This window comes from Dendrobates tinctorius, unplaced genomic scaffold (genome assembly GCF_039654945.1).
Source record: "Dendrobates tinctorius isolate UK_male_01 unplaced genomic scaffold, ASM3965494v1 ptg000254l, whole genome shotgun sequence".
NCBI lineage: Eukaryota > Metazoa > Chordata > Amphibia > Anura > Dendrobatidae > Dendrobates > Dendrobates tinctorius.
In genome coordinates, this window is record NW_027361921.1 from 10,477,084 (window position 1) to 10,493,368 (window position 16,285).

A 16,285-nucleotide genomic window follows, 5' to 3' on the forward strand; every position below is an offset into this window, starting at 1 on the left:
GTCTATGGGGGGCACAGAGGGAGATATATGGGGGAGGAGCAGGGTGACAGCAGCACAGAGTATTTCAGGAGAGCAGTGTGCTGGTCTATGGGGGGCACAGAGGGAGATATATGATGGAGGAGCAGGGTGACAGCAGCACAGAGTATTTCAGGAGAGCAGTGTACTGGTCTATGGGGGGCACAGAGGGAGATATATGGGGGAGGAGCAGGATGACAGCAGCACAGAGTATTTCAGGAGAGCAGTGTGCTGGTCTATGGGGGTGTCACAGAGGGAGACATGGTGGAGGAGCAGGGTGACAGCATCACAGAGTATTTCAGGAGAGCAGTGTGCTGGTCTATGGGGGGCACAGAGAGATATATGGTGGAGGAGCAGGGAGACAGCATCACAGAGTATTTCAGGAGAGCAGTGTACTGGTCTATTGGGGGCACAGGGATAGATATATGGTGGAGGAGCAGGGAGACAGCAGCACAGAGTATTTCAGGAGAGCAGTGTTCTGGTCTATGGGGGGGTCACAAAGGGAGACTGTTATGATTGAGTCACCGTAAGAGGCAAAAACAGAAATGCTAGCTAAGTCCAGAAAACCAGAGAGGTTGGCAGCTATCGGATTGCAGACCCCTGATCCTATCACAACAACTAACAGTAGCCGTGGGGGGTTCCTACGATGCCCTAGACCCCTCGATCACAGCCGGAGAATTAAATAGGCCTAAAGAAAGAAAGGGGAAATCTAAACTGCCCCAGAGCAGACCCCAAAGCAATAGGCAGCCCCCAACATATAATGACGGTGAAGCAAGAAGAAAACACTAACACAGACAGAAAGATAGACTGAGCAAAGACGGGGCCCAAACTACCTAGATAGGAAAGGACAGGAAGGCTGCTGTCTGCAATCCGTGAAAAACCCTATGAAAATAAGAGCCAACAGACTGACAGTGAAAAAGGCCCTGAAGACGCTAGGCTTCAAAAAAGCTATGTCAGTACTCAGGAATATTCTGAAGACAGAGCAACCGGCAAAAGGAGATTCAGCTCATCCCAGCAGGGAATGGCAGAATCCAGAAAAGCAAAGAAAACAAAAACAAAACATAAATGCAAACAGGCAAAGCAGAAAACTTAGCTTTAGGGAAGCAGGAATCACTGGTGTCCTAGAAGTCCACAGAGAAATCACCCGCAGGGCAGAAGGGCGTCGGCAGCCTTATATCCAGTCAGTGACTCCACTCAACCAGTCATCCTCATTAGACTCAGGTGCCTGATAATCAGGCTCATTACCTTCCTTCAGCAGAATAGGGAGTTCACCAGACCTCAGTGACGAAGGGGAAAATGAACTCACAACAGGAGACATATGGTGGAGGAGCAGGGTGACAGCAGCACAGAGTATTTCAGGAGAGCAGTGTGCTGGTCTATGGGGGGTCACAAAGGGAGACATATGGTGGAGGAGCAGGGTGACAGCAGCACAGAGTATTTCAGGAGAGCAGTCTACTGATCTATGAGGGGCACAGAGGGAGATATATGGTGGAGGAGCAGGGAGACAGCAGCACAGAGTATTTCAGGAGATAGATATATGGTGGAGGAGCAGGGAGACAGCAGCACAGAGTATTTCAGGAGAGCAGTCTACTGATTTATGAGGGGCACAGAGGGAGATATATGGTGGAGGAGCAGGGAGACAGCAGCACAGAGTATTTCAGGAGAGCAGTGTACTGGTCCATTGGGGGCACAGAGGGATAGATATATGGTGGAGGAGCAGGGAGACAGCAGCACAGAGTATTTCAGGAGAGCAGTGTACTGGTCTATGGGGGGCACAGGGAGATATATATGGGGGAGGAGCAGGGTGACAGCAGCACAGAGTATTTCAGGAGAGCAGTATGCTGGTCTATGGGGGGGTCACAGAGGGAGACATATGGTGGAGGAGCAGGGTGACAGCAGCACAGAGTATTTCAGGAGAGCAGTGTACTGATCTATGGGGGGCACAGAGAGAGATATATGGTGGAGGAGCAGGGAGACAGCAGCACAGAGTATTTCAGGAGAGCAGTGTACTGGTCCATTGGGGGCACAGAGGGAGATATACAGTTGTGGCCAAAAGTAATGACACCCCTGCAATTTTGTCAGATAATACTCAGTTTCTTCCTGAAAATGATTGCAATCACAAATTCTTTGGTATTATTATCTTCATTTAATTTGTCTTAAATGAAAAAACACAAAAGAGAATGAAGCAAAAAGCAAAACATTGATCATTTCACACAAAACTCCAAAAATGGGCCAGACAAAAGTATTTGCACCCTCAGCCTAATACTTGGTTGCACAACCTTTAGCCAAAATAACTGCGACCATCCGCTTCCGGTAACCATCAATGAGTTTCTTACAATGCTTTGCTGGAATTTTAGACCATTCTTCTTTGGCAAACTGCTCCAGGTCCCTGATATTAGAAGGGTGCCTTCTCCAAACTGCCATTTTTAGATCTCTCCCCCCCCCCCCGGCACCGCGCACACACACCGCGCTGGCCACCTTAGAAGTCTCCAGTGCTTTCTCTCAAACCATTTTCTAGTGCTTTTTGAAGTGTGTTTTGGGTCATTGTCCTGCTGGAAGACCCATGACCTCTGAGGGAGACCCAGATTTCTCACACTGGGCCCTCCATTATGCTGCAAAATTTGTTGGTAGTCTTCAAACTTCATAATGCCATGCACACGGTCAAGCAGTCCAGTGCCAGAGGCAGCAAAGCAACCCCAAAACATCAGGGAGCCTCCGCCATGTTTGACTGTAGGGACCGTGTTTTTTTCTTTGAATGCCTCTTTTTTTTCTCCTGTAAACTCTATGTTGATGCCTTTGCCCAAAAAGCTCTACTTTTGTCTCATCTGAAGAGAACATTCTTCCAAAAAGTTTTAGGCTTTTTCAGGTAAGTTTTGGCAAACTCCACGCTGGCTTTTTTATGTCTCGGGGTAAGAAGTGGGGTCTTCCTGGGTCTCCTACCATACAGTCCCTTTTCATTCAGACGCCGACGGATAGTACAGGTTGACACTGTTGTACCCTCGGACTGCAGGGCAGCTTGAACTTGTTTGGATGTTAGTCGAGGTTCTTTATCCAACATCCGCACAATCTTGCGTTGAAATCTCTTGTCAATTTTTCTTTTCTGTCCACATCCAGGGAGGTTAGCCACAGTGCCATGGGCTTTAAACTTCTTGATGACACTGCGCACGGTAGACACAGGAACATTCAGGTCTTTGGAGATGGACTTGTAGCCTTGAGATTGCTCATGCTTCCTCACAATTTGGTTTCTCAAGTCCTCAGACAGTTCTTTGGTCTTCTTTCTTTTCTCCATGCTCAATGTGGTTACAAACAAGGACACAGGACAGAGGTTGAGTCAACTTTAATCCATGTCAACTGGCTGCAAGTGTGATTTAGTTATTGCCAACACCTGTTAGGTGCCACAAATAAAGGCCCTTTTACATTTAGCGATGCACCAGCGATCCGACCAGCGATCCGACCCGGTCAGGATCGCTGGTGCATCGCTAAATGATCGCTAGTGAGCTTTCATACAGAAAGATCTCACAGCGATGCAGCAGCGACGCAGCGCACGATACTTACCATTCACACACAGCGATCCTGACCTCCTCCCGCCCGCCTCCACACGTCGCTCGTCGTCACAGCAGGAAGTCTCAGCAGGAAGCGCCCGACGAGAAATGGAGCCGGACATTCTCGCGCGATCAGCGATGGACAGCGGGGGAGCCGGTCGTTGGTAAGTATCACACATAGCGATATCGCTAGCAATATCGCTATAACGTCACAATACCAGTGACGTTTTAGCGATATTGCTAGCGATATCGCTTAGTGTAAAACCCCCTTAAGTTACAGGTGCTGTTAATTACACAAATTAGAGAAGCATCACATGATTTTTCGAACAGTGCCAATACTTTTGTCCACCCTCTTTTTTATGTTTGGTGTGGAATTATATCCAATTTGGCTTTAGGACAATTCTTTTTGTGTTTTTTCATTTAAGACAAATTAAATAAAGATAATAATAACAAGGAATTTGTGTTTGCAATAATTTTCAGGAAGAAACTGAGTATTATCTGACAAAATTGCAGAGTGTCAATACTTTTGGCCACAACTGTATGGTGGAGGAGCAGGGAGACAGCAGCACAGAGTATTTCAGGAGAGCAGTGTACCGGTCTATGGGAGGCACAGAGGGAGATATATGGTAGAGGAGCAGGGTGACAGCAGCACAGAGTATTTCAGGAGAGCAGTATCACACGGGATAGGATTAGATACACGGCTCAGCTGTCAGTATCACACAGGATAGGATTAGATACACGGCTCAGCAGTCAGTATCACACAGGATAGGATTAGATACACGGCTCAGCAGTCAGTATCACACGGGATAGGATTGGATACACGGCTCAGCAGTCAGTATCACACGGGATAGGATTGGATACACGGCTCAGCAGTCAGTATCACACGGGATAGGATTGGATACACGGCTCAACAGTCAGTATCACACAGGATAAGATTAGATACACGGCTCAGCAGACAGTATCACACAGGATAGGATTAGATACACGGCTCAGCAGTCAGTATCACACAGGAGAGGATTAGATACACGGCTCAGCAGTCAGTATCACACAGGAGAGGGGATTAGATGTCCAGCAGATTGCCAAGTGTTTTGAAACAGCAGGGAGCAGCTCCTCCTATGTTTTGCAAGAGCAGGGGCAGCAGCTGGTCGGATGTTTTGGAAAGAGCAGCTCGGTCTCCAGGACCTCGTCCTGTATCCTCTCCTGCAGCTGGTATGTGCAGAGTGAACATCCAAGCCCTGTTATGCTGGAACAGTACAGCATCAGTGATAACAGGTCTTGCAATAGAGTGTAAATGGAGCTAAAAGAAAAGCACTGGGCTCTAATAAGATGGCACCTGGCCACACCTACAGCTGTGAATTGAGCTGCCCACAGAGGCGTGCCCAGTTCACTCCTGATGCAGCTGCAATGAAAGAGATAGGGTCGGGAGCCGACTGTTATGTCTTATGTCCAGGGACTGCCGTAAATGAGCATGGAAAGTGTCGTTCAGCAGCCAAAAAGGTAAGATGGCAGCCCCCAGTGGCTGCATTAATACAGTAAAAAACAAAACCATACACACCACTGAGTCAAGCTTAGGGGACAATATCTTTTTATACTATTTTCTTTTTTTTACATTAAATTATGAAAAAACACGGCACCTTCCCTTTAAGAATATAAATAATATATCTTGCCTCTGATCCAAGAATAATCTGTTATATAAACCTCTTCACCCCCGGACAATGTCCTGTTTTCTCCTCTCCTTGTTCTAAGAGCCATAACTATTTTATTTTTCTGTGCACGTAACCGTAAGAGGGCTTGTTTTTTGTCAGAACAGTTTCATGTGATGCATTGTAAAGCGTGAAAAATGTCACAACTTTTGATGGGGTTTTTTTTTCATATACCATATTCATTATACAGTAAAACTAACCTGACAATATAATTCTCTAGTTACAATTATTGTATACAGACAAAGAATTGGAGTATCAAATCCACCACAGAAAAGTAAAATCAAAGTAACTTTACTTAACTAATAAATATGAGGCACCAAGACAACATATAATAGACAAAATCATATAATTACAGAGTTTAGGTTAGACAATGACTCAGGTGCAGCAAAACCACATGCAAACACATAGCACAACCTAGCAAGAAGAGGTAACAAGATATATAAATCCCAATAAAGTGACAGTGCTTCAAGGATACCCAGAATACTAGAATAGTGATGTGTGCAGCCGTGTCAATTTCAATGTGATAAGTATAATAAATAATATAGTATAGTATCAATCATATTATCACCATGGCACACACTAAAGATCACATTAATTCAGTAGTTCTTACCCATAGTTGTACTGCACGTCACGCATGTAACCCCTACGCGCGTTTCGCGTGGGCTTCGTCAGCTACTTTGATTTTACTTTTCTGTGGTGGATTTGATACTCCAATTCTTTGTCTGTATACAATATTGTTGGGAGTAGTTCCGTTGCTATTGCATGTGGTGGTTCGGTTACTCAGGCCTGAGAGCACCTTTATAAATATGTTTGCTGTCTTAAAGATTTTGTTTGCTCTAGTTGCGATTATTTAGATGCCAAACATGTATACGGTAATTTATTTTAAAGTGGTGAATAAAAATGTGAAAAATTGTAAAAAAGAGACAACAAAAAACCTTTGCTTAACAATTTAAATTTTCAAGATTAGGGGCTGTGTGAGGTCTTATTTTTTGCACCCAGAGACGACGTTTTTACTGATAACAGTAGCTACGATGTTTTAATTTAATCTTTTAACATTTTATTGAAGTGTTGTAATGGTAAAAATACGTAATTCTGTCAGTTTCATTTTTATCTCATTATGCCGTTTTACCCATCGGATTTATTTACATAATATTTTGATCAGACTTTTACAAATGAAGAAATACTAATTATGTTCCTATATATTACTTAGCAAATGCTAATACAACAACCTAAGAAGGACCTAAGAACACCCCATTATAACCCAAAAGAAAGGGAGAAGGCAATGTGGTCAGAAAGTGTATCAAAAGATGGCAAAAATTAAGTGAATGAATTGCATGAATTATAGACACATCGCACAAAGAGGTGGAAGAATTTTTAGAATAACAACATGAACATGATCCAACACAAATTAATTAGGAAACATTGCCATGATTAAATCAATATAATTGTCAAAGATAGACAGCTAGGGGGTTATGCTACCTCCACCACTGTTAACAGTTGTCAAGAGAACCCAACTCTGCTTACTCCAATCAGGGCAATTACAAAATTGGCTGACTAGTGATGGACTAGACCTATGCTGGTTCCACTACCAGGCTGGTTATTGGGGAACTAACAGTGAGTGTATGCTATATACATCTCCGATTCAAACCCATGGAATAAATGTATATATCCCCCGCACGGTCACTGCCAGCTGCACAATAGCAAAACAAAGGAGCTATTACTAGCTGCCACCACCATTCACCAATTTATAAAAGATATACCAAATGATACAAAATGGGGAAAAAGCAGCTGGCTTTCACAGGAGAATCCTCATGATAGTCACAAAGGTCTTCAGCAGACCTCAGGCTGTCATGACAACCCATTGGTGCCCCGCAATTATGTAACAGGTACGCCAGTGGACACGAGGAATGACCTGCAACCTGCTGGCGCCTGTTAAATGCCGCTTTCAGAGTTTGACAGTGGCATTTAACAGGTTAAATCAGCCATCATCTGCCAAGAAAGATGTGGACTGAGGTGCATAGGAGGTTGCCAGCCTCTCCTTGAGAACAAAATGATTGTTTGAAATCCGTTTGTCTGGTCCTTATCTTTCCAAACATCTGTCATGCAGGGATACAGGGCAGCCTCCCATATCCATTAATGTTTGGGTTTCAACCTACATATATCTTGTGTATGACCAGCTTTAGAAAACTAATTTCATGCAAACCAAATTTTTTTTGGTCCGATTAAGAATTTCACAGTGATACCATGAGTCAATGTTCCCCAACTCCAGTCCTCAAAAGCCACCAACAGATCATGTTTTCAAGATTTCTTTAGTATTGCACAGGTGATTGAATTAATAGCCTGTACAGTTGATGCAATTATCACCTGGGCAATGCTAAAGAAATACTGAAAACTTGATCTGTTGTTGACTCTTGAGAATTGGAGTTTAGGGACTCTCCTGTGTGAATTATTGCTGCCCATTCTGTACAGATCAGGTTTTAGAGAATCTAAATCAGGAAAGCAAGCCTATATCACTGCTGCTTTACAGCAGATCTGTTCATTTCATTCCACAGCGCATTGCAGGTATGTATCTGGGAAGGAACAAGTACAGTGGGTGATTCCTCATCCTCACATGTAAAGCATTGAGAAAGCTACGGAGGATGCAAAACTGCTGTTGACTACATGCTCCATGTGTTCCTTGTGACATACTGTGTAATGCACTGCATGATACAAAAAAGAAACATACTTTACTTTTGAAGTCAGTTTACTTTTCACATTTTGTATTTTGGTTTGAATAACATCCACGTTCCCAACTTAAAGGGATGCTCTAGGCATTGCACAACTCCATTTAGTTCTTAAATCCGGCAGCTTCAGAGCTACTAGCAGATGATCAACGGAGGTGTTGATCACCTATCCTTAAGCTGAGTCATCACTGTCATTAGCCTGGAGAACCCCTTTAATTATGTAAATATTTACGTTCTGATCATGTGTACCAAAATTATCTTCAAATACATTTGAAATCATTTAAAAAAGTGCTTCCGTATTCAAGAAGTTACTCGGTAAAAAAAAAAAGAGACTAGTTAGAACAACTCATTTGGAAATGGTTTTGTCTCTAAAGTCTCAGAATAAAAACTCACTCTCCTTGAACTTACTGGGGCTTTTCAATGTTTAGGCACATTAGGGGCTCTCTAACCGTGACATGTTGCCTGCAGGTCATCTCATCAAAGTATGCATTCCAAAACGTCACTTCTTCCTTTTCAAGCCAAGCCGTGCAACCAAACAGTACTTTCCCCACACATATAGGGGATTCGGCGTACTCTGGAGAAATTGCACAACTTTTGGGGTCCGTTTTCTCCTGTTACCCTTGTGAAAATAAAAAATTGAGGCTAAAAGAACATTTTTGTGGGAAAAAGTTAGATTTTTTTTTTATTTTTACAGCTCTACATTATAAACTTCTGTGAAGCACCTTGGGGTTGCTCGCCACACATCTAGATACACTCCTTGAGGGGCCTAGTTTAAAAAATGTGGTCACTTGTGGGTGGTTTCCTTTGTTTAGGCACATCAGGTTCTCTCCAAACGCGACATGGCATTTGCTCTCGATTCCAGACATTTTTGTGTTCAAAAAGTTAAACGGTGCTCCTTCCGAGCTCAGCTGTGCTTCCAAACAATGGTTTTCCCCCACATATGAGCAATCGGCATACTCAGGAGACATTGCACAACAAATTTTAGTGTCCAGTTTCTCCTGTTACCCTTGTAGATATAAAACATTTGGGGCTAAAGTAAAATTTTTGTTAAAAAAAAAAAAAAAAGTAAAATGTTGATTTTTTTTTTCCTTCCACATTGCTTTAGTTCCTGTAAGCACGTGAAGAGTTAATAAACTTCTTGAATGTGGTTTTGAGGACTTGGAGGGGTGCAGTTTTTAGAATAGTGTCACTCTGGGGTGTTTTCTTTTATATGTACCCCCCAAAGTCACTTCAAATGTTATGTGGTCCCTAAAAAAAAAATAGTTTTGTAAATTTTGTTGGAAAAATGAAAATTTGCTGATCAACTTTTAACCTTTCTAACTTCCTAACAAAAAGAAATTGTTTAAAAAATGATGCAAACTTAGACGACATGTGGTAAATGTTATTTATTTAACTACTTTGTGTGACAAAACTGTTTTCAGGGCATAAGAATTAAAAATTTGAAAATTGAGTAATTTTCAATATTTTCACAAATATACACAAGTCATATGAAAGAAATTTTACCACTACTATGAAGTACAAAAAGCAATACGAAAATCAGTGGGATCCATTGAAGCGTTCAAGAATTACTACCATTAGAGTTGAGCGAAACAGGTCGGCCAGATTCATAAGTCGCCGACTTATGGCAAAGTCGGGTTTCGACGACCGAAACCTGACCACAGCGTGAAGTCGGCCATGCGATCGGCAAAACGAGCGCCCAAGTCGGATTTCCCAGAATGCTTGCACTGACTTTTTTCAGCCACTGAGCAAGGACGTACACTGTGGGCAACGAGATGACATGTGCAGTGTCCGGAGAGAGAGATATTCTTATGGTTCGCTATTGCAAAAGAGGAAAGCAAAAGGTTACCCGAGAGAGGACCCTCTGGGTCACAGTTCCAGAGCCCCCAAGGGCGAGCACCCAGGTGAGGACCACCCCCTATACAGGGAGTGTTAGGGACAGACCCCCAGGGGATAGAACCGCGACAGCCGGAACCAAAGGGACGACTGGGGCAATAGACTAGAAGGAGGCACCGACGTATCCGTACAGGAGGACACCAGAGAACACAGAGACTTAAGCTGAGCACAGGACCGGAGAGCCAGGGGTGTCCGGGACGGGAGGCTGCAAAAGAGAGGAAGCACAAAGATACACTAGGCAGGAGGGTAGGCAACAACAAGGAAGGTAACAGGGTTGGACAAGAGGTGGCAGGAGCAGGACAGAGATGGAGGGAGAAGCGCGGAGGCACGAACAGGCAGAGACAGCGCAGGCAGAGAGCCCCAGAGAAACAGAGCGCAGCGCTGACAGAGACAAGGGTGAGGGGCCTGGCAACACAGAACGCCGCGTTTGATAGACAGGCGTCTTACCTGTCCAGACGCCGGACATATGTAGAGGTGGGCGCCGCCATGTTGGAGGCGTGGCCAGCGCGTCACTCTACCCAGGAGGCTGCGCGCCGGGAGTCACGCAGTGCGCAGGTGCCCGACGAGAAGGGAGCCGGAGGCCGGGCGCGGGGACGCGCCGAGAAGCAGGAGCGCGCCGAGGGGCGCGCGCAGCGCGGTAAGTGGGGGCTGGGGCTGGAGCCGTTAGATATTTTGCGCACTTTAAAAAAGCGGTCCGGCATGTAAGTATGTTTACTGTCCTCCACTCCCTGCCGACTGCTTCCCCATTGACTTGCATTGGGTTTCGTGTTTCAATCGGATCTACGACCTTTCCCAATAGTCGGCCGATTTCGTTCGACTCGACTTTTGAGAAAGTCGGGTTTCATCAAACCCGACTCGACCCTAAAAAAGGCAAAGTCGCTCATCTCTACCTACCATATAACGTGACAGTGGTCAGATTTCAGAAATTTGACCTGGTCATTAACCCCTTTGTGACCTTGGATGTACTATTCCGTCCATGTGCCCTGGGCCTTAATGACCATGGACGGAATAGTACGTCATATGCGATCTGCCGCGCTCACGGGGGGAGCGCGGCTAATCACGGCCGGGTGTCAGCTGATTCTCATAGCTGACACCCGGCACTAAGTGCCAGGAGCGGTCACGGACTGCTCCCGACACTTTAACCCCCGGAACACTGCAATGAAACATGACAGCCTCTCTGCCTTTGGATCGGAGACCCTGCGGCATGACGCGGGGTCCCGATCGCTCCCATGGTAACCCGATGTCATCATGACGATATCCGGGTTTCCAGAGCTCAGAGACTTCCTATCATGTGCAGTGCATGTCAGGAAGTCTCTGAAGTCAGTGTGCACAGAGTGTAGCACTGACAGATTATATGGCATGCAGATCTGCATGCCATATAAGCAATCAGCCTGCACAAAATGAGTGTCCCATAGTGGAACACATTGTAAAAGTAAGAATGATATAAAAAAAATTGCAAATAATTGTAAAAATATTTTAAAAAGTAATAAAAATTTAAAAAATCAATATTTGTTCTATCATTAAATCAATATTTGAGTAAAAAAAATCTAAACAATAAAAGTACACATATTTAGTATCGCCGCGTCCGTAACGACCCGACCTATAAAACTGTCCCACTAGTTAATACCTTTAGTGAACAACATTTTAAAAATAAAAAAAGGCAAAAAAAATGCTTTACCATCATACCGCCGAACAAAAAGTGGAATAACACGCAATCACAATGACAGATATAAATAAAAATGGTATCCCTGAAAACGTCATCTTGTCCTGCAAAAAACAAGCTACCATATACCTCCATCACCGGAAAAATAAAAAAAAGTTATAGCTCTCAGAATAAAGCGATGCATAAAAAATTAATTTTTCTATAAAATAGTTTTTATTGTATAAAAGCGCCAAAACATAAAACATATAAATGAGGTATCGCTGTAATCGTACTGACCTGAAGAATAAAACTGCTTTACTATACGTGGAATGGTATAAACGCCCACCCCCCAAAAAATCATGAATTGTCTGTTTCTCTAGTCACCTTCCACAACAGCCATATCGGAGGATGTCTCCCCGCCCTAATGGGGGACAGGAAATGCACAAGAGGTTAAATAACCCTCCCCTTCCTGCTATCTCCAGTGTTTTTCCTGTCCCCTATGGGGCATGAAGAGGTCCTGATAGTGCTGCCGTGGCTGGCGACCGGAGGCACTACAACATCAGATACCTGTAACGCCGGGCAGTCAACGGTCGGGGCTCTGCTTTCTGCCGTAGGAAGGCTGCTCTCGTCTCCACTTTGGTGGTACTCGGGACCCTTGCCCGCCCCTCCTGCGCCCCCTCAGCGGGGTAAAGTGGGGCGGTGCTGTGCCGCCGGGGTCCTCCTGGAGCTCCCCGTCGTCCTCCCCATGCGGCATGCGACCTGGGCGCGCACGTGCACACCGGAAGTGACGTTGGACCGGCGCCGAACTTCCGGTTTGCCTTCCACCTGCGTGCCAGGTGGGAAAGCACGCGCGGCCTGCATTTGCCGGACTGCGGGCGCGGTCTGGGGCCCCAGCCACCGGCCCTTCTGTGCTGAGCGTGGCTGCTCTTGTCAGGCAGTCGCTAAGCAGCTTGAGGCGGGCCGGGACCAGAATGGAGCACCGCCGAGTGTGCAGGGGCAGCCGCTGAGCAGCTGGTGAATTCAGCTCTGGGGAGGGGTGATTGAAATGACCCCCACCCGTGGACCGAGGAGAGGAGGAGCACACAACACGCTGGATGGACCTCGGTTATTCTAATCCTGGTCTGGGTGCGTCCAGGTAAGGCCATTATCTGTACAGTGACTGTGGCAGACTGACCATGGACGGCGACAAACCCTTACTGCCTGCTACTGCGGAGCACAGCGTCACCCTCCTACTGTAAGTAGCGGGTTGGGTCCCCCTTTATTCTGTCCAAGTGGTCTCTGAGGTGACTTAGTATGCCTTCTCTCTCTGTTTTAGGGAGACAAGGCCTCTGACCCTAAAAAGAATAAACCAGGTGTGGTTCCAGGCTTCCCTCTTCATATAGGAGAAGCTTTGTCAGCCCTGCACGGACGATGTATTACGTACAGAGCAGCCCTCCCTATTGGACAGTATAAAAACTCTCATCGGACAAGAATTCCAATCTTCTATGATGACATTTTCCCACCCACAGCCCCCTCCTGCTAGGAGGAAATCGGCACCTGTGGAATCTGATTGACTTGGGCGAATTTGATACCTCTAACTCAGAGGATGCTTGGGAAAATGAGGGTTCCACTTCCACCCTCAGATCTGGGAATACCATTTCTCTTCCGAAGGTGCATCCGGCCATTCTAGGCTGAGCGTGACTACTTTCGTCACGGTCGCAAAGCAGCTTGAGGCTGGGCCGGGACCGGAATGGGAAACCAAATTAGTTAGTACGGGAGGAGGAAGTGGAATTCTCTATATAGGATGAGATGTTTGGAGGGGCTGAAGCCTAAAGCCCCAAAGGGGTTTCCCATTCACGGCTGGTAATGGGCCCCTCCCGAGAGAGACTTAGTGTCACCTCAGAATTGAGGAATCGGTTTTTCCCTTGGACGGAGATGGCTCCTTATGGGAAGCCCCTAAATTGGACGTGCAGGAGAGCGGCTCTTCCATTTAAGGGATACTCTCAATGGGAAGCTTGCTCAGGAAATCCTGGGACGCCTCCAGAACTCTTCTTAATGCCAATATAGCCTCTACGTGTTTAGCCGGGTCCCTGTCTGCTGGTGGCGTACGCTGGAGGATCACCTCACTCAGGGGACCTCCAGGGAAGAAACCCTTTACTCTCTTTCCCTATTACAAAAGCGACAGGGTTCCTAGCGGATGCTTCCGCTAGGTCTGTCCGGGTAGCAGCAAAATCTGCTGTGCAAACCGGCCCTTCTAGGTTTGTCAGGTGGCGGCTGCTAAGCAGCTTGAGCCTGGGCCGGGACCCGAATGGGAGACCAGCCTGCAATCGCAGGTCACGGGTCATGCATTTACCTATCCAACTCAGCAGGGGAACTCTATGGCTGAAAGCTTGGGGAGGAGACTTTATGTCAAACGTCTATACGTTTCCCTTTCAGGGAAATTATTATGCAGCCCAGCTCTGGATGATATCCTAGAGAAAGCCACTGATAAAAAGACTTCCGGACCTAGGAAACAATTTTTTTTCGTCTCCATCCCTGTGACCAGTCCTCCCAGAATTCACGGTTCTCTGGTCAAATTTCATAGATTGTTGCAATCCACAACCTCAAACCAATTGGTTATTCGCGCCTTTCATGATGAACTGAGAGTGAGGTTCGAGAGTCCTCCCCCTCAATGCCTAAGAGTGATGTCCTTGCAGGCGTACCTCCAAAAATCCTTGCTGTCAGACATAAAGACACTTCTGCAAGGAGATCTCTCCAGTTCCACGACAGGAGATAGGCAGAGGCCACTACTCTCGCCTCTTCATAATTATAAAACCCTCAGGAAAGCAGGGTTATAATAAACTTAAAACCCTTGAACCAAGTGGTAAAGTACAGATGATTCAGGATGGAGTCGGTTAAATCAGCAATCCCCCTCATAGGACAAATTGGGTGTTGGTCACAATAGACCTGTGGGACGCTTACTATCATGTTCCGATTCATCCAGACCAAAGGGAATAACTTAGGTTTGCGGTTTTCCAGGGTCCCCGGGTCAACCACTACCAGTTCAGTGTCTTGCCGTTTGGGGTGTCATCAGCCCCTCGAGTGTTTACCAAGATAATGGCAGAGGCAATGATCTTCATTTGCCAGCAGGGGATTTGCATTGTCCCATACCTAGACGACCTTCTTATAAGGGCTCCATCCATGTCTCGCCTGAACCAGGACGTAGGAAAGTCCCTGGAGATTTTACAGTCCTTGGGTTGGATCCCCAACCTGGAGAAATCATACCTTCTTCCTTCGTCAGGGAAGAAGTTCTTAGGGATACTCCTGGACTCGGGAAGGCGAACATCTTTCTTACCAAGGGATCGACAACTCGACCTTGTTCAGAGGTCCTCCAGGTTCGGAGACCAGAGAGCACCAACCCTGAGACTCAATGTCCATCCTAGGTTCACTTACAGCGTGCGTCCAAACTGTTTCCTGGGCTCAAGTCCATACTCGGTTCCTTCGGTCCTATGTGCTCTGGGGTTCGAAGAAGTATCGGAATACTCTGACCAAGAGAACCCCTCTTCCTGGTCATGTGAAGGCATCTCTCCTATGGTGACTGGACTACCAGAACCTCCAGTGGGGTGTCAGCTGGGATCAGCTTTCCCTGAAAATTGTCACCACAGACGCCAGTCAGAGAGTCTGGGGTGCTATACTGGAGAGATTGCACTTCCAGGGGGTATGGCCCCCAGACGTCAGAGCCAGCTCAAATGTGAGAGAACTGAAACCTGTGGACGAAGCGTTGAAAGCAGCATCAACCCTTTTCCAAATCATCATGTATGTGTCTGCCAGACAATGCGACTACAGTGTCCTACATCCGACACCAAGGAGGCATGAAATTCTTCAACCAAAAAATTGGTAGCTGCAAGAAATTTTTCTTGGGCAGAGAAACGTCGGTTGTCCATATCAGCAGGCGAACTTCCTCAGCAGGAAGGACGTTCATTCCGGTGAATGGAGCCTAGACCAAACAGTATTTTTGCCTCTGGTGTCAAGGTGGGGAAATCCCGATGTGGACCCTTTTTGCCAGCGGTCAAAACGTCAAGGTGGGAACTTTTTTCCCTCAGTCCCACCGACGGAGCGTCGGGAGTAGATTCCTTCTCCCATCCGTGGTAGTTCAATCTGGCTTACACCTTCCCTCCGAATCCCACGGTAGCGAGAACACTTCAGAAGATACGGGCAGAGCAAGTCGCTACAATCCTATTGGCTCCCTTGTGGCCAGGGAAAAGCTGGTACGGAGCCCTACGGAACATGGCTCAGGAAGGCCCAATACTTCTGCCCCTAGAGGGCCAGTCTCCTATACTAAGACCCTCTACTATACCCAGACCCGCACAGAATGAACCTTGCGGCCTGGCTACTGAAGCTGGAATTCTAATGGCTTAAGGCCTTTCCGAGGAAGTGATCCAAACTCTACAGGACCACGGGCCATTCTAGGCTGAGCATGACTAACGCCATTTACGGGAAGGTTTGGAAGATGTTCTCATCTTGGTGTTCCCTAAGTGCCCTGGACCCCTTCCATCCTAATATCACACAGATCTTAGAATTTCTTCAAGACGGCTTAGTTCTAGGGCTCACTCCTAGTACACTAAAGGTACAGGTGTCAGCTCTTAGTTCATTTTATAATCAAGATCTGGCAAGCCATCGATGGATCAAGTGATTCATAACCTCAGCAACTAGAATCCGTCTCAGACTCCGTAGTCAGTTTCTCCTTGGGACTTGAACCTAGTTCTCAATGGTTTGACCAGGGAACCATTTGAGCCACTGTCTTCCACG

The 16,285-nt window shown here is 46.3% G+C and overlaps 1 protein-coding gene across 3 annotated transcripts in view; it reads left to right on the plus strand.

The window, feature by feature from the left end:
- Positions 1 to 16,285, plus strand: part of PGAP1 (post-GPI attachment to proteins inositol deacylase 1) — a 794,782-nt gene that overhangs the window by 733,955 nt on the left and 44,542 nt on the right. The window lies entirely within an intron of this gene.